General features: G+C 53.7%; 2 protein-coding genes across 5 annotated transcripts in view; one reads left to right on the forward strand and one right to left on the reverse strand.

Moving 5' to 3' along the window:
- Window positions 1-17,647, reverse strand: part of LOC138677476 (monocarboxylate transporter 13-like) — a 78,511-nt gene extending 60,864 nt beyond the window's left edge. Inside the window, exon 1 of one of the 4 annotated variants that reach the window (XM_069767648.1) lies at window positions 17,342-17,647. The gene's annotated coding sequence lies outside the window, so the exon portion shown is untranslated. Of the gene's footprint in view, window positions 1-6,775; window positions 6,877-9,112; window positions 9,285-17,324 lie in introns of those variants that run through there. The other 3 variants (XM_069767650.1, XM_069767649.1, XM_069767651.1) reach the window with 3 other exon arrangements.
- Window positions 17,648-17,729: 82 nt separating this feature from the next.
- TP53 (tumor protein p53) overlaps window positions 17,730-20,822 on the forward strand; it is a 44,514-nt gene continuing 41,421 nt past the window's right edge. Inside the window, exon 1 of the mRNA XM_069767652.1 lies at window positions 17,730-17,846. The gene's annotated coding sequence lies outside the window, so the exon portion shown is untranslated. The remainder of the gene's footprint in view (window positions 17,847-20,822) is intronic.

Raw genomic sequence — 20,822 nt, forward strand, 5'->3', positions numbered from 1 at the left:
CGGAATTTTAATGCGATCACCGCGACTTAAGTCGCGGTATCGCATTAAAGGGCAGGACGTACTATCCCGTCAAGGGTCAGATAGGCCCAGGGCACCTCGACGGGATAGTACGTCCAAGGTCACAGAGGGGTTAAAACCCATCCTGCGCGATAATATAGGTGAATTTAATGAAAATGTAGAATCCCTGTGGGTGGAGATAAGGGAACGGGGAAAAAATAATAAATTACTGATAGGGGTTTGTTATAAATCTCCAAAAGTAATGGAAGCAATGGAGAATATCCTCGTAAAGCAAATAGATGAAGCTGCGACTCAAGGAGAAGTCATTATTATGGGGGACTTCAACTACCCTGAAATAGATTGGGGAATAGAAACCTGCAGTTCCAGCAAAGGTAATCAGTTTTTGACAATTATGAGAGACAATTACCTCTGACAACTGGTTCAGGACCCAACAAGAAGGGGGGCACTGCTAGACCTAATATTAACCAACAGGCCAGACCGCATAGCAAATATAAGGGTTGGGGGTCACTTGGGAAATAGCGATCACAAAATAATAAGTTTTCATGTATCCTTTAAAAAGATGTGTAGTAGAGGGGTTACAAGGACACTAAACTTCAGGAGGGCAAATTTCCAACGGATGAGAGAGGATCTTGGTGCAATTAACTGGGACGATATCCTGAGATATAAAAATACACAGAGAAAATGGGAGACGTTTATTAGCATCCTGGATAGGACCTGTGCACAGTATATACCGTATGGGAATAAACATATTAGAAATAGGAGGAAACCAATATGGCTAAATAGAGCTGTAAGGGGCGCAATAAGTGACAAAAAGAAAGCATTTAGAGAATTAAAGGAAGTAGGTAGTGAGGAGGCATTAAATAAATACAGAAAATTAAATAAATTCTGTAAAAAGCAAATCAAGGCAGCAAAGATTGAGACAGACAGACTCATTGCCAGCGAGAGTAAAAATAATCCTAAAATATTCTACATAAATAGAAAGAAACTAAAAAATGATCGTGTTGGCCCCTTACAAATAGTCTGGGTGAGATGGTGGATGAGGATGAGGAAAAAGCCAATATGCTAAATGACTTTTTCTCATCAGTATTTACACAAGAAAATCCCATGGCAGACAAAATATCTAGTGATAAAAATTCCCAATTAAATGTCACCGGCTTAACCCAGCAGGAAGTGCGGCGGCATCTAAAAATCACTAAAATTGACAAATCTCCGGGCCCGGATGGGATACACCCTCGAGTACTGCAGGAATTAAGTACAGTCATTGATAGACCATTATTATTAATCTTTAAAGACTCCATAATAACAGGGTCTGTACCACAGGACTGGCGTATAGCAAATGTGGTGCCAATATTCAAAAAGGGGACAAAAACTGAACTCGGAAATTATCGGCCAGTAAGCTTCACCTCTACTGTGGGTAAAATCCTGGAGGGCATTCTAAGGGACGCTATACTGGAGTATCTGAAGAGGAATAACCTCATGACCCAGGATCAGCACGGGTTTACTAGGGACCGTTCATGTCAGACTAATCTCATCAGCTTCTATGAAGAGGTAAGTTCCGGATTGGACCAAGGGAACCCAGTGGATGTAGTGTATATGGACTTTTCAGAAGCTTTTGATACGGTGCCACACAAAAGGTTGATACATAAAATGAGAATAATGGGGATAGGGGAAAATATGTGCAAGTGGGTTGAGAGCTGGCTCAGGGATAGGAAACAAAGGGTGGTTATTAATGGAGCACACTCGGACTGGGTAGCGGTTAGCAGTGGGGTACCACAGGGGTCAGTATTGGGCCCTCTTCTTTTTAACATATTTATTAATGACCTTGTAGGGGGCATTCAGAGTAGAATTTCAATATTTGCAGATGACACTAAACTCTGCAGGGTAATCAATACAGAGGAGGACAATTTTATATTACAGGATGATTTATGTAAACTAGAAGCTTGGGCTGATAAATGGCAAATGAGCTTTAACCCCTTAGTGACAGAGCCAATTTGGTACTTACTGACCGGGCCAATTTTTGCAATTCTGACCACTGTCACTTTATGAGGTTATAACTCTGGAACGCTTCAACGGATCCCGCTGATTCTGAGATTGTTTTTTCGTGACATATTGTACTTCATGATAGTGGTAACATTTCTTCGATATTACTTGCGATTATTTATGAAAAAAACGGAAATATGGCGAAAATTTTTAAAATTTTGCAATTTTCAAACTTTATATTTTTATGCCCTTAAAACAGAGAGATATGTCATGAAAAATAGTTAATAAATAACATTTCCCACATGTCTACTTTACATCAGCACAATTTTGGAAACAAATTTTTTTTTTGTTAGGGAGTTATAAGGGTTAAAAGTTGACCAGCAATTTCTCATTTTTACAACACCATTTTTTTTTTAGGGACCACATCATATTTGAAGTCATTTTGAGGGGTCTATATGATAGAAAATACCCAAGTGTGACCCCATTCTAAAAACTACACCCCTCAAGGTGCTCAAAACCACATTCAAGAAGTTTATTAACCCTTCAGGTGCTTCACAGGAACTGAAACAATGTGGAAGGAAAAAATGAACATTTAACTTTTTTTTGCAAACATCTTAATTCAGAACCATTTTTTTTATTTTCACAAGTGTAAAAACAGAAATGTAACCATAAATTTTGTTATGCAATTTCTCCTGAATACGCCAATACCCCATATGTGGGGGTAAACCACTTTTTGGGCGCACCGCAGAACTTAGAAGTGAAGGAGCACCGTTTGACTTTTTCAATGCAGAATTGGCTGGAATTGAGATCGGACGCCATGTCACGTTTGGAGAGCCCCTGATGTGCCTAAACAGTGGAAACTCCCCACAAGTGACACCATTTTGGAAACTAGACCCCTTAAGGAACTTATCTAGATGTGTGGTGAGCACTTTGAACCCCCAAGTGCTTCACAGAAGTTTATAACGTAGAGCCGTGAAAATAAAAAATCGCTTTTGTTTACACAAAAATGATCTTTTCGTCCACAAATTCTTATTTTCACAAGGGTAACAGGAGAAATTAGACCACAAAAGTTGTTATGCAGTTTCTCCTGAATACGTCGATACCCCATATGTGAGGGTAAACCACTGTTTGGGCGCACCGCAGAGCTTGGAAGAGAAGCAGTGCCGTTTTACTTTTTCAATGTAGAATTGGCTGGAATTGAGATCGGACGCCATGTCGCGTTTGGAGAGCCCCTGATGTGCCTAAACAGTAGAAATCCCCCACAAGTGACCCCATTTTGGAAACTAGACCCCCCATGGAACTTATCTAGATGTGTGGTGAGAACCTTGAATGCCCAAGTGCTTCACAGAAGTTTATAATGCAGAGCCGTGAAAATAAAAAATATTTTTTTTTTCCACAAAAAAGATTTTTTAGCCACCAAATTTTTATTTTCACAAGGGTAACAGGAGAAATTGGACCCCAAAAGTTGTTGTCCAATTTGTCCTGAGTATGCTGGTACCCCATATGTGGGGGTAAACCACTGTTTGGGCGCACGGCAGAGCTCGGAAGGGAAGGAGCGCCTTTTTGGAATGCAGACTTTGATAGAATGGTCTGTGGGCATTATGTTGCGATTGCAGAGCCCCTGATGTACCTAAACTGTAGTAACCCCCCACAAGTGACCCCATTTTGGAAACTAGACCCCCCAAGGAACTTATCTAGATGTGTGGTGAGAACTTTGAATGCCCAAGTGCTTCACAGAAGTTTAGAATGCAGAGTCGTGAAAATAAAAAATATTTTTTTTTCACAAAAAAGATTTTGTAGCCCCCAAGTTTTTATTTTCACAAGGGTAACAAGAGAAATTGGATCCCAGAAGTTGTTGTCCAATTTATCCTGAGTATGCTGGTACCCCATATGTGGGGGTAAACTACTGTTTGGGCGCACGGCAGAGCTCAGAAGGGAGGGAGCACCATTTGACTTTTTGAGCGCAAAATTGGCTGTCGTGTTTGGAGACCCCCTGATGTACCTAAACAGTGGAAACCCCCCAATTCTAGCTCCAACCCTAACCCCAACACACCCCTAACCCTAATCCCAACCTCATCCATAATCCTAATCACTAACCCTAACCATAATCACAACCCTTACCCCAAAACAACCCTAATGTCAACCCTAACCATAACCCTAATCAAAACCCTAAATCCAACACACCCCTAATCCTAATGTCAACCCTAACCTCAAACCTAACCCTAATCCCAATACACCCCTAATCACAACCCTAACCTTAACCCTAATCCCAAACCTAACCCTAATCCCAAGCGTAACCCTAATGCCAACCCTAACCCTAATACAAACCCTAATCCAAACCCTAACCCTAATCCCAGCTCTAACCCTAACTTTAGCCCCAACCCTAGCCCTAACTTTAGCCCCAACCCTAACCCTAGCCCTAGGGCTACTTTCACACTTGCGTCGTTTGGCATTCCGTCGCAATCCGTCGTTTTGGACAAGAAACGGATCCTGCAAATGTGCCCGCAGGATGCGTTTTTTGCCCAGACTTGTATTGCCGATGGATCGTGACGGATGGCCACACGTCGCGTCCGTCGTGCACTGGATCAGTTGTGTTTTGGCGGAGCGTCGGCACAAAAAAAAACGTTCAATGAAACTTTTTTTTGTACGTCGCATCCGCCATTTCTGACCGCGCATGCGTGGCCGTAACTCCGCCCCCTCCTCCCCAGGACATAGATTGGGCAGCGGATGTGTTGAAAAACTACAGCTGCTGCCCACGTTGTGCACAATTTTCACAACGTGCGTCGGTATGTCGGGCCGACGCATTGCGACGGCCCCGTACCAACGTAAGTGTGAAAGAAGCCTAACCCTAAGTTTAGCCCCAACCCTAACCCTAAATTTAGCCCCAACCCTAACCCTACCCCTTCCCCTACCCCTAACTTTAGCCCCAACTGCTGTTCTCCTGTCGGCCGGCAGATGGAGACAGATGGCGGGCGCACTGGGCATGCGTCCGCCATGTTCTGCTGCCGGCGGCCAGGAGGAGCAGCAAGAGGATCCAGGGATCTAGGTGAGTATGCTAGGGTCCCCGAATCCCCCTATTTCTCTGTCCTCTGATGTGCGATCACATCAGAGGACAGAGAATTACACTTTACTTTTTTTTTTTTTTTTTTTTGCGGTCGCCGGTAAACAGTTAATTACCGGCGATCGCAAAACAGGGGTCGGTAATCCCGATCGTGCTCTTTGGGGTCTCGGCTACCCCCGGCAGCCGAGACCCCAAAGATTCTCCCGGTGCCGGCCGGCGGGCGCACTGCGCATGCGCCCGCCATTTTGAAGATGGCGGCGCCCACCGGGAGACACGAGGAGCATCGGGGGAGCTAGGTGAGTATTGGGGGGCCACCTGGGACCCCTTTTCTCTGTCCTCCGATGTGCGATCACATCGGAGGACAGAGAAATTAAAAAGAGATCGCGTTTTTTTTTTGTTTTTTTTGCGATCGCCGGTAAACGGTTAATTACCGGCGATCGCAAATGCGGGGTGGGTTAAAAACCCCCCGAATCATGTTCTCTGGGGTCTCGGCTACCCTCGGCAGCCGAGACCCCGGAGAAAATCGGCCTCTGGGGGGCGCTATGGACTTTTTCCATAGCGACGTTAATTAACGGCGCTGTGGTTTAAGTACCCTTAGCGGCCGCCGTTAAAAGGCGTATCGGCGGTCGCTAAGGGGTTAATGGGGATAAATGTAAGGTCATGCACTTGGGTAGAAGTAATAAGATGTATAATTATGTGCTTAATTCTAAAACTCTGGGCAAAACCGTCAATGAAAAAGACCTGGGTGTATGGGTGGATGACAAACTCATATTCAGTGGCCAGTGTCAGGCAGCTGCTACAAAGGCAAATAAAATAATGGGATGCAGTAAAAGAGGCATAGATGCTCATGAGGAGAATATAATTTTACCTCTATACAAGTCACTAGTTCGACCACACTTAGAATACTGTGCACAGTTCTGGTCTCCGGTGTATAAGAAAGACATAGCTGAACTAGAGCGGGTGCAGAGAAGAGCGACCAAGGTTATTAGAGGACTGGGGGGTCTGCAATACCAAGATAGGTTATTACACTTGGGGCTATTTAGTTTGGAAAAACGAAGACTAAGGGGTGATCTTATTTTAATGTATAAATATATGAGGGGACAGTACAAAGACCTTTCTGATGATCTTTTTAATCATAGACCTGAGACAGGGACAAGGGGGCATCCTCTGCGGTTGGAGGAAAAAAGGTTTAAACATAATAACAGACGCGGGTTCTTTACTGTAAGAGCAGTGAGACTATGGAACTCTCTGCCGTATGATGTTGTAATGAGTGATTCATTACTTAAATTTAAGAGGGGACTGGATACCTTTCTGGAAAAGTATAATGTTACAGGGTATATACACTAGATTCCTTGATAGGGCGTTGATCCAGGGAACTAGTCTGATTGCCGTATGTGGAGTCGGGAAGGAATTTTTTTCCCCAATGTGGAGCTTACTCTTTGCACATGGTTTTTTTTTGCCTTCCTCTGGATCAACATGTTAGGGCATGTTAGGTTAGGCTATGGGTTGAACTAGATGGACTTATAGTCTTCCTTCAACCTTAATAACTATGTAACCCTAATGTTGCAGGCTTGGCTTTGGCTTTTATGATGGGGAGCATTTTTTTTTTGGGGGGGGTGGGGGGGAAGCAAAAGATAAAACTACAGTACAGTAAACCGCATCTCCTAAGACTGATAACAGCAAATAATTTTTATCAAACAAGTTATGCCCACGTACCTCCGTTCTGGTCTTCAGCAAACCATAAGATATTCCACAATAGTCACCTCCGGAGGTCCCACGCCAGAGATATCACTGATCACGGATTTACCTTTCCATGGACAGGAAACGTGGCATGGATAGCATCATCCACCTGATACAATTTAGAGTGTTACGGTCACTGTCCAGTCACTTCGGACAATGCCTTACATTGGCCACAACGACGAATATATGACTTTCATATCTACGCCATTCACAATCCATAAAAAGAAGAAGATTTTCAGTAATGAAGTAATTTGATTGCTACTTTTTGTTCAAAGCTGATGCTTGAGGTGACGAGTTCTCTTCACTGGTCACAAATCTGTCACTTTCGGATGGGATTACATCTGCCATCATTAGAGGACCCCCTTTATGTGATGCCTCCTTTACTAACAGGTAATTAATGGAGCGTTACCATAGCGAATGCTGAAGCCAGGACAAGTAGGAGATGGCCTATAGATTTGCAATTAGATCTTTAACAATCACAGGAGTCACAACGATCACAGCAACCAAGCTGATCACTGGAATCACATTAACCAAGCGGATCACACCAATCACAAGGTGTCACACATCCACCGATCCCAGAGATCACGCACATTTCAGAGACCACACAATGAGAACAGGAGACGATACAAAGAAAAAACAACAAAACTACGACGTTCTAGGAGCGACCTGAACCAGCGTTTACCAACGCAGTGCGAGCTACGGAAAGATGTAAAGTCATCACTGAGGCAAAGCGAGCGGCCGGCACTCCGGCAAAGCGAGCGGCCGGCCGTCCGGCAAAGCGAGCGGCCGGCCGTCCACTTCACCGTACACAGCACGTAACACCTACAGGGCCACAATGATCACCGTACACAGCACGTAACACCTACAGGGCCACAATGATCACCGTACACAGCACGTAACACCTACAGGGCCACAATGATCACCGTACACAGCACGTAACATCTACATAGTAACATAGTTAGTAAAGCAGAAAAAAGACATTTGTCCATCCAGTTCAGCCTATATTCCATCATAATAAATCCTCAGATCTACGTCCTTCTACAGAACCTAATAATTGTATGATACAATATTGTTCTGCTCCAGGAAGACATCCAGGCCTCTCTTGAACCCCTCGACTGAGTTCGCCATCACCACCTCCTCAGGCAAGCAATTCCAGATTCTCACTGCCCTAACAGTAAAGAATCCTCTTCTATGTTGGTGGAAAAACCTTCTCTCCTCCAGACGCAAAGAATGCCCCCTTGTGCCCGTCACCTTCCTTGGTATAAACAGATCCTCAGCGAGATATTTGTATTGTCCCCTTATATACTTATACATGGTTATTAGATCGCCCCTCAGTCGTCTTTTTTCTAGACTAAATAATCCTAATTTCGCTAATCTATCTGGGTATTGTAGTTCTCCCATCCCCTTTATTAATTTTGTTGCCCTCCTTTGTACTCTCTCTAGTTCCATTATATCCTTCCTGAGCACCGGTGCCCAAAACTGGACACAGTACTCCATGTGCGGTCTAACTAGGGATTTGTACAGAGGCAGTATAATGCTCTCATCATGTGTATCCAGACCTCTTATAATGCACCCCATGATCCTGTTTGCCTTGGCAGCTGCTGCCTGGCACTGGCTGCTCCAGGTAAGTTTATCATTAACTAGGATCCCCAAGTCCTTCTCCCTGTCAGATTTACCCAGTGGTTTCCCGTTCAGTGTGTAATGGTGATATTGATTCCCTCTTCCCATGTGTATAACCTTACATTTATCATTGTTAAACCTCATCTGCCACCTTTCAGCCCAAGTTTCCAACTTATCCAGATCCATCTGTAGCAGAATACTATCTTCTCTTGTATTAACTGCTTTACATAGTTTTGTATCATCTGCAAATATCGATATTTTACTGTGTAAACCTTCTACCAGATCATTAATGAATATGTTGAAGAGAACAGGTCCCAATACTGACCCCTGCGGTACCCCACTGGTCACAGCGACCCAGTTAGAGACTATACCATTTATAACCACCCTCTGCTTTCTATCACTAAGCCAGTTACTAACCCATTTACACACATTTTCCAGAGCCACAATGATCACCGTACACAGCATGTAACATCTACAGAGCCACAGTGATCACCGTACACAGCACCTAACATCTACAGGGCCACAATGATCACCGTACACAGCATGTAACACCTACAGGGCCACAATGATCACCGTACACAGCATGTAACACCTACAGGGCCACAGTGATCACTGTACACAGCACCTAACACCTACAGGGCCACAATGATCACCGTACACAGCACCTAACACCTACAAGGCTACAGCCATCACCTCTCTAAGCTTCATCTGATGACCGCCTTCTCCGAGCCTCACGTCCGACAGTCACCAGGTTCACGGCTGTAGAGTCAGATGATGAGGGCTGAACTCCAAGTGAGTGAAGAGTTACAGCCGCATGCAATCACCGTCAGGGCTCAACTTCTCTCACGTCTGGTAATGGTTGAACCTGTAGTAAATACCTCGATCAGCAAGAAGTCAATCTTTGACCTGATGGTTGGAAAGTAAAACCGATAATTCAGCAACTGGGAGATCAGAACTTACCTGGGGGCCAAACCTGAGGACCTGGGAGAACAGACCCCAACAGTGGGGGATAACCGAGCATCTGGGAGAATAGAGCAAAAATGGGGAAAAAAAACAAAAATAACTGAGAACCTGGGAGAATTAACCCCAACTGTGGGCAAAAGATAAGAACCTAGGAGATCAGATCCTAACCCCGGAGGCAAAACTGAGAACCTGGGAGAATTAACCCCAACTGTGGGCAAAAACTAAGAACCTAGGAGATGAGATCCTAACCCCGGAGGCAAAACTGAGAACCTGGGAGAATTAACCCCAACTGTGGGCAAAAACTGAGAACCTAGGAGATGAGATCCTATCCTTGGAGGCAAAACTGAGAACGTGGGAGAATTAACCCCAACTGTGGGCAAAAGGTAAGAACCTAGGAGATGAGATCCTAACCCCGGAGGCAAAACTGAGAACCTGGGAGAATTAACCCCAACTGTGGGCAAAAACTGAGAACCTAGGAGATCAGATCCTAACCCCGGAGGCAAAACTGAGAACCTGGGAGAATTAACCCCAACTGTGGGCAAAAACTAAGAACCTAGGAGATGAGATCCTAACCCCGGAGGCAAAACTGAGAACCTGGGAGAATTAACCCCAACTGTGGGCAAAAACTGAGAACCTAGGAGATGAGATCCTAACCCCGGAGGCAAAACTGAGAACCTGGGAGAATTAACCCCATCTGTGGGCAAAAACTGAGAACCTAGGAGATGAGATCCTAACTCCGGAGGCAAAACTGAGAACCTGGGAGAATTAACCCCAACTGTGGGCAAAAACTAAGAACCTAGGAGATGAGATCCTAACCCCGGAGGCAAAACTGAGAACCTGGGAGAATTAACCCCAACTGTGGGCAAAAACTGAGAACCTAGGAGATCAGATCCTAACCCCGGAGGCAAAACTGAGAACCTGGGAGAATTAACCCCATCTGTGGGCAAAAACTGAGAACCTAGGAGATCAGATCCTAACCCCGGAGGCAAAACTGAGAACCTGGGAGAATTAACCCCAACTGTGGGCAAAAACTAAGAACCTAGGAGATGAGATCCTAACCCCGGAGGCAAAACTGAGAACCTGGGAGAATTAACCCCAACTGTGGGCAAAAACTGAGAACCTAGGAGATGAGATCCTAACCCCGGAGGCAAAACTGAGAACCTGGGAGAATTAACCCCAACTGTGGGCAAAAACTGAGAACCTAGGAGATCAGATCCTATCTCACTGAGAATCTGGGAGAGTTAAGGCTACTTGGGGGTAAAAAACTAAGAACCTAGGAGATCAGATTCTTACTCTGGGGCCAAAACTAAGAATCTGGGAGAATAGATCCCACTGGCCAGCAAGCAGTGAAAGAAATGCCTCAGGCTAGAATGAAAGGTGGTGCTTCAGAGAGGGAACTGACAGAACCATGGTGCATCCGTGATGTAGGATCCATTCATACCGGGTCCAGCCTCGTTAAGCAGGTCAGCACAGGTGGAGTGATCGGTAAATTACATCTGTTCCTTCTCGTGGAGTCACACCCAGAGCTGCAATCACACCAGGAGTAGGACATTACCCACGCCGATAATCCAGTCACACCCAGAGCTGCAATCACACCAGGAGTAGGACATTACCCACGCCGATAATCCAGTCACACCCAGAGCTGCAATCACACCAGGAGTAGGACACGACCTACGCCGATAATCCAGTCACACCCAGAGCTGCAATCACACCAGGAGTAGGACATTACCCACGCCGATAATCCAGTCACACCCAGAGCTGCAATCACACCGGGAGTAGGACATTACCCACGCCGATAATCCAGTCACACCCAGAGCTGCAATCACACCAGGAGTAGGACACGACCTACGCCGATAATCCAGTCACACCCAGAGCTGCAATCACACCAGGAGTAGGACACGACCTACGCCGATAATCCAGTCACACCCAGAGCTGCAATCACACCAGGAGTAGGACATTACCTACGCCGATAATCCAGTCACACCCAGAGCTGCAATCACACCAGGAGTAGGACATTACCCACGCCGATAATCCAGTCACACCCAGAGCTGCAATCACACCGGGAGTAGGACATTACCCACGCCGATAATCCAGTCACACCCAGAGCTGCAATCACACCGGGAGTAGGACACGACCTACGCCGATAATCCAGTCACACCCAGAGCTGCAATCACACCAGGAGTAGGACATTACCCACGCCGATAATCCAGTCACACCCAGAGCTGCAATCACACCAGGAGTAGGACATTACCCACGCCGATAATCCAGTCACACCCAGAGCTGCAATCACACCAGGAGTAGGACATTACCCACGCCGATAATCCAGTCACACCCAGAGCTGCAATCACACCAGGAGTAGGACATTACCCACGCCGATAATCCAGTCACACCCAGAGCTGCAATCACACCGGGAGTAGGACACGACCTACGCCGATAATCCAGTCACACCCAGAGCTGCAATCACACCAGGAGTAGGACACGACCTACGCCGATAATCCAGTCACACCCAGAGCTGCAATCACACCGGGAGTAGGACACGACCTACGCCGATAATCCAGTCACACCCAGAGCTGCAATCACACCAGAAGTAGGACATTACCCACGCCGATAATCCAGTCACACCCAGAGCTGCAATCACACCAGGAGTAGGACATTACCCACGCCGATAATCCAGTCACACCCAGAGCTGCAATCACACCAGGAGTAGGACACGACCTACGCCGATAATCCAGTCACACCCAGAGCTGCAATCACACCAGGAGTAGGACATTACCCACGCCGATAATCCAGTCACACCCAGAGCTGCAATCACACCAGGAGTAGGACATTACCCACGCCGATAATCCAGTCACACCCAGAGCTGCAATCACACCAGGAGTAGGACATTACCCACGCCGATAATCCAGTCACACCCAGAGCTGCAATCACACCAGGAGTAGGACATTACCCACGCCGATAATCCAGTCACACCCAGAGCTGCAATCACACCAGGAGTAGGACATTACCCACGCCGATAATCCAGTCACACCCAGAGCTGCAATCACACCGGGAGTAGGACACGACCTACGCCGATAATCCAGTCACACCCAGAGCTGCAATCACACCAGGAGTAGGACACGACCTACGCCGATAATCCAGTCACACCCAGAGCTGCAATCACACCGGGAGTAGGACACGACCTACGCCGATAATCCAGTCACACCCAGAGCTGCAATCACACCAGAAGTAGGACATTACCCACGCCGATAATCCAGTCACACCCAGAGCTGCAATCACACCAGGAGTAGGACATTACCCACGCCGATAATCCAGTCACACCCAGAGCTGCAATCACATTAGGAGTAGGACATTACCCACGCCGATAATCCAGTCACACCCAGAGCTGCAATCACACCAGGAGTAGGACATTACCCACGCCCATAATCCAGTCACACCCAAAGCTGCAATCACACCAGGAGTAGGACATTACCCACGCCGATAATCCAGTCACACCCAGAGCTGCAATCACACCAGGAGTAGGACATTACCCACGCCGATAATCCAGTCACACCCAGAGCTGCAATCACACCGGGAGTAGGACACGACCTACGCCGATAATCCAGTCACACCCAGAGCTGCAATCACACCAGAAGTAGGACATTACCCACGCCGATAATCCAGTCACACCCAGAGCTGCAATCACACCAGGAGTAGGACATTACCCACGCCGATAATCCAGTCACACCCAGAGCTGCAATCACACCAGGAGTAGGACATTACCCACGCCGATAATCCAGTCACACCCAGAGCTGCAATCACACCAGGAGTAGGACACGACCTACGCAGATAATCCAGTCACACCCAGAGCTGCAATCACACCAGGAGTAGGACACGACCTACGCCGATAATCCAGGTCACACCCAGAGCTGCAATCACAGCAGGAGTAGGACACGACCTACGCCGATAATCCAGTCACACCCAGAGCTGCAGCAACAAGGGACATTATGCAGGTGTAATCATATTCCCCCTCTCCATCATAAACTCTGCTTATTAATCACACTTACAATCTGTCGTTAGAAATAAGCCAATGAAACGAGCAGAATAATATCAGAACAATGAAAACAAGCGGCTTCTCCAAGTTCACAACAATGTACCCATTTATTCACCCCATGTGTCAGGAAAATATGAATGATTGTCCATTGTTTTGGTTACACAGCCAGAGCCTCCTGCTACTCCCCCATTGGTCTAGGGCCATCAGAAACCTGGGAAATTAATTTCTGCCCACCAGTAAATCACACACCTACTGTGTTCAGACTCTAAAGAACGGTAAAAATTACAGGGGTAAAATTAATACCAATATCGTTGGCCTGTGAGATTCCGAGTCAAAGATATGAAAAAAATGAGTCTTTGATAACTTTCCAAAATAGGTGTACCTCCTGGAAAACAGCCCCATGTGAGGTCAGCCAAAGTAAAGTCCCTAAGTTTATGGCCAAACTATAAAACCAGAACGTCCATTCCGTAAGGTATTCAGAGCCAGAGAGACAGACGCCATGCTGGGGTGCAGAATCATTCCCTTGGGACCTCTCCTCCCCTTTATCGACACGTCGTACCTGTGACTGAGATTTAGTACGTTTCGCTCCTTTATCCCTTTTATTTTAGAACGGTTTGTACATATTTATATTTGTCTCTTTTGTAATATTTTTTGGTATTTTTGTAAACACTGCCGATTTTTTCTGGAGTAAAATTATAAAGTTGTTAACTAAACCACAGCCGCCACAGAGCACCCCAGTCACAGCGGGCCAGTGTCACAGCACCACCACCACAGAGGGCCACAGTCGCAGCGGGCCAGAGTCACAGCACCGCCACCACAGAGGGCCACAGTCACAGCGGGCCAGAGTCACAGCACCACCACCACAGAGGGCCACAGTCACAGCGGGCCAGAGTCACAGCACCGCCACCACAGAGGGCCACAGTCACAGCACCGCCACCACAGAGCACCCCAGACACAGCGGGCCAGAGTCACAGCACCACCACCACCACAGAGGGCCACAGTCGCAGCGGGCCAGAGTCACAGCACCGCCACCACAGAGGGCCACAGTCACAGCGGGCCAGTGTCACAGCACCACCACCACAGAGGGCCACAGTCACAGCGGGCCAGAGTCACAGCACCGCCACCACAGAGGGCCACAGTCACAGCACCGCCACCACAGAGGGCCACAGTCACAGCACCACCACCACAGAGCACCCCAGTCACAGCGGGCCAGAGTCACAGCACCACCACCACAGAGGGCCACAGTCACAGCGGGCCAGAGTCACAGCACCACCACCACAGAGGGCCACAGTCACAGCGGGCCAGTGTCGCAGCGCCACCAGAGGGCCACAGTCACAGCGGGCCAGTGTCACAGCACCGCCACCACAGAGGGCCACAGTCACAGCGGGCCAGTGTCACAGCACCGCCACCACAGTGGGCCACAGTCACAGCGGGCCAGAGTCACAGCACCGCCACCACAGAGGGCCACAGTCACAGGGGGCCAGTGTCGCAGCACCACCACAGAGGGCCACAGTCGCAGCGGGCCAGTGTCGCAGCGCCACCACAGAGGTCCACAGTCACAGGGGGCCAGTGTCGCAGCACCACCACAGAGGGCCACAGTCGCAGCGGGCCAGTGTCGCAGAGCCACCACAGAGGGCCACAGTCGCAGCGGGCCAGTGTCACAGCACTGCCACCACAGAGGGCCACAGTCGCAGCGGGCCAGTGTCGCAGCGCCACCACAGAGGGCCACAGTCGCAGCGGGCCAGTGTCACAGCACCGCCACCACAGAGGGCCACAGTCACAGCGGGCCAGTGTCACAGCACCGCCACCACAGTGGGCCACAGTCACAGCGGGCCAGAGTCACAGCACCGCCACCACAGAGGGCCACAGTCACAGCGGGCCAGTGTCACAGCACCGCCACCACAGTGGGCCACAGTCGCAGCGGGCCAGTGTCGCAGCACCACCACAGAGGGCCACAGTCACAGCGGGCCAGAGTCACAGCACCGCCACCACAGAGGGCCACAGTCACAGCGGGCCAGTGTCACAGCACCGCCACCACAGTGGGCCACAGTCGCAGCGGGCCAGTGTCGCAGCACCACCACAGTGGGCCACAGTCACAGCGGGCCAGAGTCACAGCACCGCCACCACAGAGGGCCACAGTCACAGGGGGCCAGTGTCGCAGCACCACCACAGAGGGCCACAGTCGCAGCGGGCCAGTGTCGCAGCGCCACCACAGAGGTCCACAGTCACAGGGGGCCAGTGTCGCAGCACCACCACAGAGGGCCACAGTCGCAGCGGGCCAGTGTCGCAGAGCCACCACAGAGGGCCACAGTCGCAGCGGGCCAGTGTCACAGCACTGCCACCACAGAGGGCCACAGTCGCAGCGGGCCAGTGTCGCAGCGCCACCACAGAGGGCCACAGTCGCAGCGGGCCAGTGTCACAGCACCGCCACCACAGAGGGCCACAGTCACAGCGGGCCAGTGTCACAGCACCGCCACCACAGTGGGCCACAGTCGCAGCGGGCCAGTGTCGCAGCACCACCACAGAGGGCCACAGTCACAGCGGGCCAGTGTCACAGCACCGCCATGGAGGGAGAAGAGCGCAGGACGGACGGACGACACCGGATGGAGGGAGAAGAGCGCAGGACGGACGGCCCCGGATGGAGGGAGAAGAGCGCAGGACGGACGACACCGGATGGAGGGAGAAGAGCGCAGGACGGACGGCCCCGGATAGAGGGAGAAGAGCGCAGGACGGACGGCCCCGGATGGAGGGAGAAGAGCGCAGGATGGACGACACCGGATGGAAGGAGAAGAGCGCAGGACGGACGGACGACACCGGATGGAAGGAGAAGAGCGCAGGACGGACGGACGACACCGGATAGAAGGAGAAGAGCGCAGGACGGACGGACGACACCGGATGGAAGGAGAAGAGCGCAGGACGGACGGACGACACCGGATGGAAGGAGAAGATCGCAGGACGGACGACACCGGATGGAGGGAGAAGATCGCAGGACGGACGGACGACACCGGATGGAAGGAGAAGAGCGCAGGACGGACGGACGACACCGGATGGAAGGAGAAGATCGCAGGACGGACGGACGGCCCCGGATGGAGGGAGAAGAGCGCAGGACGGACGGATGACACCGGATGGAGGGAGAAGATCGCAGGACGGACGGACGACACCGGATGGAAGAAGAGCGCAGGACGGACGGACGACACCGGATGGAAGGAGAAGAGCGCAGGACGGACGGACGACACCGGATGGAAGGAGAAGAGCGCAGGACGGACGGACGACACCGGATGGAAGGAGAAGAGCGCAGGACGGACGGACGACACCGGATGGAAGGAGAAGATCGCAGGACGGACGGATGACACCGGATGGAAGGAGAAGATCGCAGGACGGACGGATGACACCGGATGGAAGGAGAAGAGCGCAGGACGGACGGACGACACCGGATGGAAGGAGAAGAGCGCAGGACGGACGGACGACACCGGATGGAAGGAGAAGATCGCAGGACGGACGGATGACACCGGATGGAAGGAGAAGATCGCAGGACGGACGGATGACACCGGATGGAAGGAGAAGAGCGCAGGACGGACGGACGACACCGGATAAAAGGAGAAGATCGCAGGACGGACGGACGGCCCCGGATGGAGGGAGAAGAGCGCAGGACGGACGGACGGCCCCGGATGGAGGGAGAAGAGCGCAGGACGGACGGACGACACCGGATGGAAGGAGAAGATCGCAGGACGGACGGATGACACCGGATGGAGGGAGAAGAGCGCAGGACGGACGGACGACACCGGATGGAGGGAGAAGATCGCAGGACGGACGACACCGGATGGAGGGAGAAGATCGCAGGACGGACGGACGACACCGGATGGAGGGAGAAGAGCGCAGGACGGACGGCACCGGCTCTAGAGTGTCCGTCACCTGAGGGCAGCGCTCACCATGGCGGCTCCGGTTACCGGCTGCACTCGGCTCCAGGACTCTTCACCGACAGCTCGGTTTGGCCACATTTGGCAGCAGCGGTTTCCTTGTTCCGGTTTCTTTCGCACGTGTGCACACTGAGCGGCACCGCCGCCGTCACCGCAGCCGCCGCTTGTCCCGCACGTTTCCCGGCGCTTCTCCTCCTGTCACTTTGTTGATTACTCATTAATAGAGGGCGCAATAAAAGAACTGACCAATGAGAAGGCGAGAATGGGAGAAGACCTGTAAGTGGGCGTGAACCTTTGACTGAGAGTTAACACTTTGACACTTAATCGCTCCACCAATGGACAGCCGTCAGCCGCCCGGCAACGTGACCCGGAAGTCATCCTCTCTGTTTGCGTTCCAGCTGCCGGAAATAACCCAGCTGTCTATTAATGTGGGCGGTAACAGCGCAAAGCATGTCGGGAGCTGGGAAATTCCCGACACGAGGAAGGTAGCAGCGAGAATATCAAGAATCGAATACTGGTGAGGACTCTCCCCCCTCCACCGGCAGCCGGTGTGCGCCCGCCCTTCTTCCTCCCCGGGAGTCGGTGGTTTGCTCCCCCCCTCCCTCCTTCCTTCCTACCCGGGAGTCGGTGGTGTGCTCCCCCCCCCTCCTCCCTCCCCCCTCCCTCCTCCCTTCCTCCCCGGGAGTCGGTGGTGTGCTCCCCCCCCTCCCCCTCCCCCCTCCCTTCCTCCCCGGTAGTCGGTGGTGTGCTCCCCCCCCTCCCCCCCTCCCTCCTCCCCGGTAGTCGGTGGTGTGCTCCCCCCCCTCCCCCCTCCCTCCTCCCTTCCTCCCCGGTAGTCGGTGGTGTGCTCCCCCCCCCTCCCTCCTCCCTCCTCCCTTCCTCCCCGGGAGTCGGTGGTGTGCTCCCCCCCCTCCCCCCTCCCTTCCTCCCCGGTAGTCGGTGGTGTGCTCCCCCCCCCTCCCCCCTCCCTCCTCCCTTCCTCCCCGGGAGTCGGTGGTGTGCTCCCCCCCCCTCCCTCCTCCCTTCCTCCCCGGGAGTCGGTGGTGTGCTCCCCCCCTCCCTTCCTCCCGGTAGTCGGTGGTGTGCTCCCCCCCCTCCCCCCTCCCTCCTCCCTTCCTCCCGGGAGTCGGTGGTGTGCTCCCCCCCCTCCCTCCTCCCTTCCTCCCCGGGAGTCGGTGGTGGGCGCCCTCCCTCCCCGGGAGTCGGTGGTGGGCGCCCTCCCTCCCTCCCTCCCTCCCCAGGAGTCGGTGGTGGGCTCCCTCCCTCCCTCCCTCCCTCCCTCCCTCCCCGGGAGTCGGTGGTGGGCGCCCTCCCCGGGAGTCGGTGGTGGGCGCCCTCCCTCCCTCCCCGGGAGTCGGTGGTGGGCGCCGTCCCTCCCTCCCTCCCCGGGAGTCGGTGGTGGGCGCCGTCCCTCCCTCCCTCCCCGGGAGTCGGTGGTGGGTGCCGTCCCTCCCTCCCTCCCTCCCCGGGAGTCGGTGGTGGGCGCCATCCGTCCCTCCCTCCCTCCCTCCCTCCCCGGTAGTCGGTGGTGTGCTCCCCCCCCTCCCCCCTCCCTCCTCCCTTCCTCCCCGGTAGTCGGTGGTGTGCTCCCCCCCCCTCCCTCCTCCCTCCTCCTTCCTCCCCGGGAGTCGGTGGTGTGCTCCCCCCCCCTCCCCCCTCCCTTCCTCCCCGGTAGTCGGTGGTGTGCTCCCCCCCCTCCCCCCTCCCTCCTCCCTTCCTCCCCGGGAGTCGGTGGTGTGCTCCCCCCCCCTCCCTCCTCCCTTCCTCCCCGGGAGTCGGTGGTGTGCTCCCCCCCTCCCTTCCTCCCCGGTAGTCGGTGGTGTGCTCCCCCCCCTCCCCCCTCCCTCCTCCCTTCCTCCCCGGGAGTCGGTGGTGTGCTCCCCCCCCTCCCTCCTCCCTTCCTCCCCGGGAGTCGGTGGTGGGCGCCCTCCCTCCCCGGGAGTCGGTGGTGGGCGCCCTCCCTCCCTCCCTCCCTCCCCAGGAGTCGGTGGTGGGCTCCCTCCCTCCCTCCCTCCCTCCCTCCCTCCCCGGGAGTCGGTGGTGGGCGCCCTCCCCGGGAGTCGGTGGTGGGCGCCCTCCCTCCCTCCCCGGGAGTCGGTGGTGGGCGCCGTCCCTCCCTCCCTCCCCGGGAGTCGGTGGTGGGCGCCGTCCCTCCCTCCCTCCCCGGGAGTCGGTGGTGGGTGCCGTCCCTCCCTCCCTCCCTCCCCGGGAGTCGGTGGTGGGCGCCATCCGTCCCTCCCTCCCTCCCTCCCTCCCCGGGAGTCGGTGGTGGGCGGGCGCCCTCCCTCCCTCCCCGGGAGTCGGTGGTGGGCGGGCGCCCTCCCTCCCTCCCCGGGAGTCGGTGGTGGGCGGGCGCCCTCCCTCCCTCCCCGGGAGTCGGTGGTGGGCGGGCGCCCTCCCTCCCTCCCCGGGAGTCGGTGGTGGGCGGGCGCCCTCCCTCCCTCCCCGGAGTCGGTGGTGGGCGGGCGCCCTCCCCTCCCTCCCGGGAGTCGGTGGTGGGCGGGGCGCCCTCCCTCCCTCCCCGGGAGTCGGTGGTGGGCGGGCGCCCTCCCTCCCTCCCCGGGAGTCGGTGGTGGGCGCCCTCCCTCCCTCCCTCCCCGGGAGTCGGTGGTGGGCGCCCTCCCTCCCTCCCTCCCCGGGAGTCGGTGGTGGGCGCCCTACCTCCCTCCCTCCCCGGGAGTCGGTGGTGGGGCGCCCTACCTCCCTCCCTCCCCGGGAGTCGGTGGTGGGCGCCGTCCCTCCCTCCCTCCCTCCCTCCCCGGAGTCGGTGGTGGGCGCCATCCCTCCCTCCCTCCCTCCCTCCCGGGAGTCGGTGGTGGGCGCCCTCCCTCGCGCCCTCCCCGGGAGTCGGTGGTGGGCGCCCTCTCTCCCTCCCTCCCCCCCTCCCCGGGAGTCGGTGGCGTGCGCCCTCTCTCCCTCCCTCCCTCTCTCCCTCCCTTCCTCCCGGGAGTCGGTGGCGTGCGCCCTCTCTCCCTCCCTCCCTCCCTCCCCGGGAGTCGGTGGTGTGCTCCCCCCCCTCCCTTCCTCCCCGGGAGTCGGTGGTGTGCTCCCCCCCTCCCTCCCTCCCCGGGAGTCGGTGGTGTGCTCCCCCCCTCCCTCCCTTCCTCCCTGGGAGTCGGTGGTGTGCTCTCCCTCCCTCCCCGGGAGTCGGTGGTGGGCGCCCTCTCTCCCTCCCTTCCTCCCCGGGAGTCGGTGGTGTGCTCCCCTCCTCCCTTCCTCCCCGGGAGTCGGTGGTGGGCGCCCTCTCTCCCTCCCTTCCTCCCCGGGAGTCGGTGGTGTGCTCCCCCCCCTCTCTCCCTCCCTTCCTCCCCGGGAGTCGGTGGTGTGCTCCCCCCTCGCTCCCTCCCTCCCCAGGAGTCGGTGGTGGGCGCCCTCTCTCCCTCCCTTCCTCCCCGGGAGTCGGTGGTGTGCTCCCCCCCCCCCCTCCCTCCCTTCCTCCCCCCCCCCCTCCCTCCCTCCTCCCCCTCTCTCCCTCCCTTCCTCCCCGGGAGTC

The sequence above is a fragment of the Ranitomeya imitator genome, chromosome 4 (genome assembly GCF_032444005.1).
Source record: "Ranitomeya imitator isolate aRanImi1 chromosome 4, aRanImi1.pri, whole genome shotgun sequence".
NCBI lineage: Eukaryota > Metazoa > Chordata > Amphibia > Anura > Dendrobatidae > Ranitomeya > Ranitomeya imitator.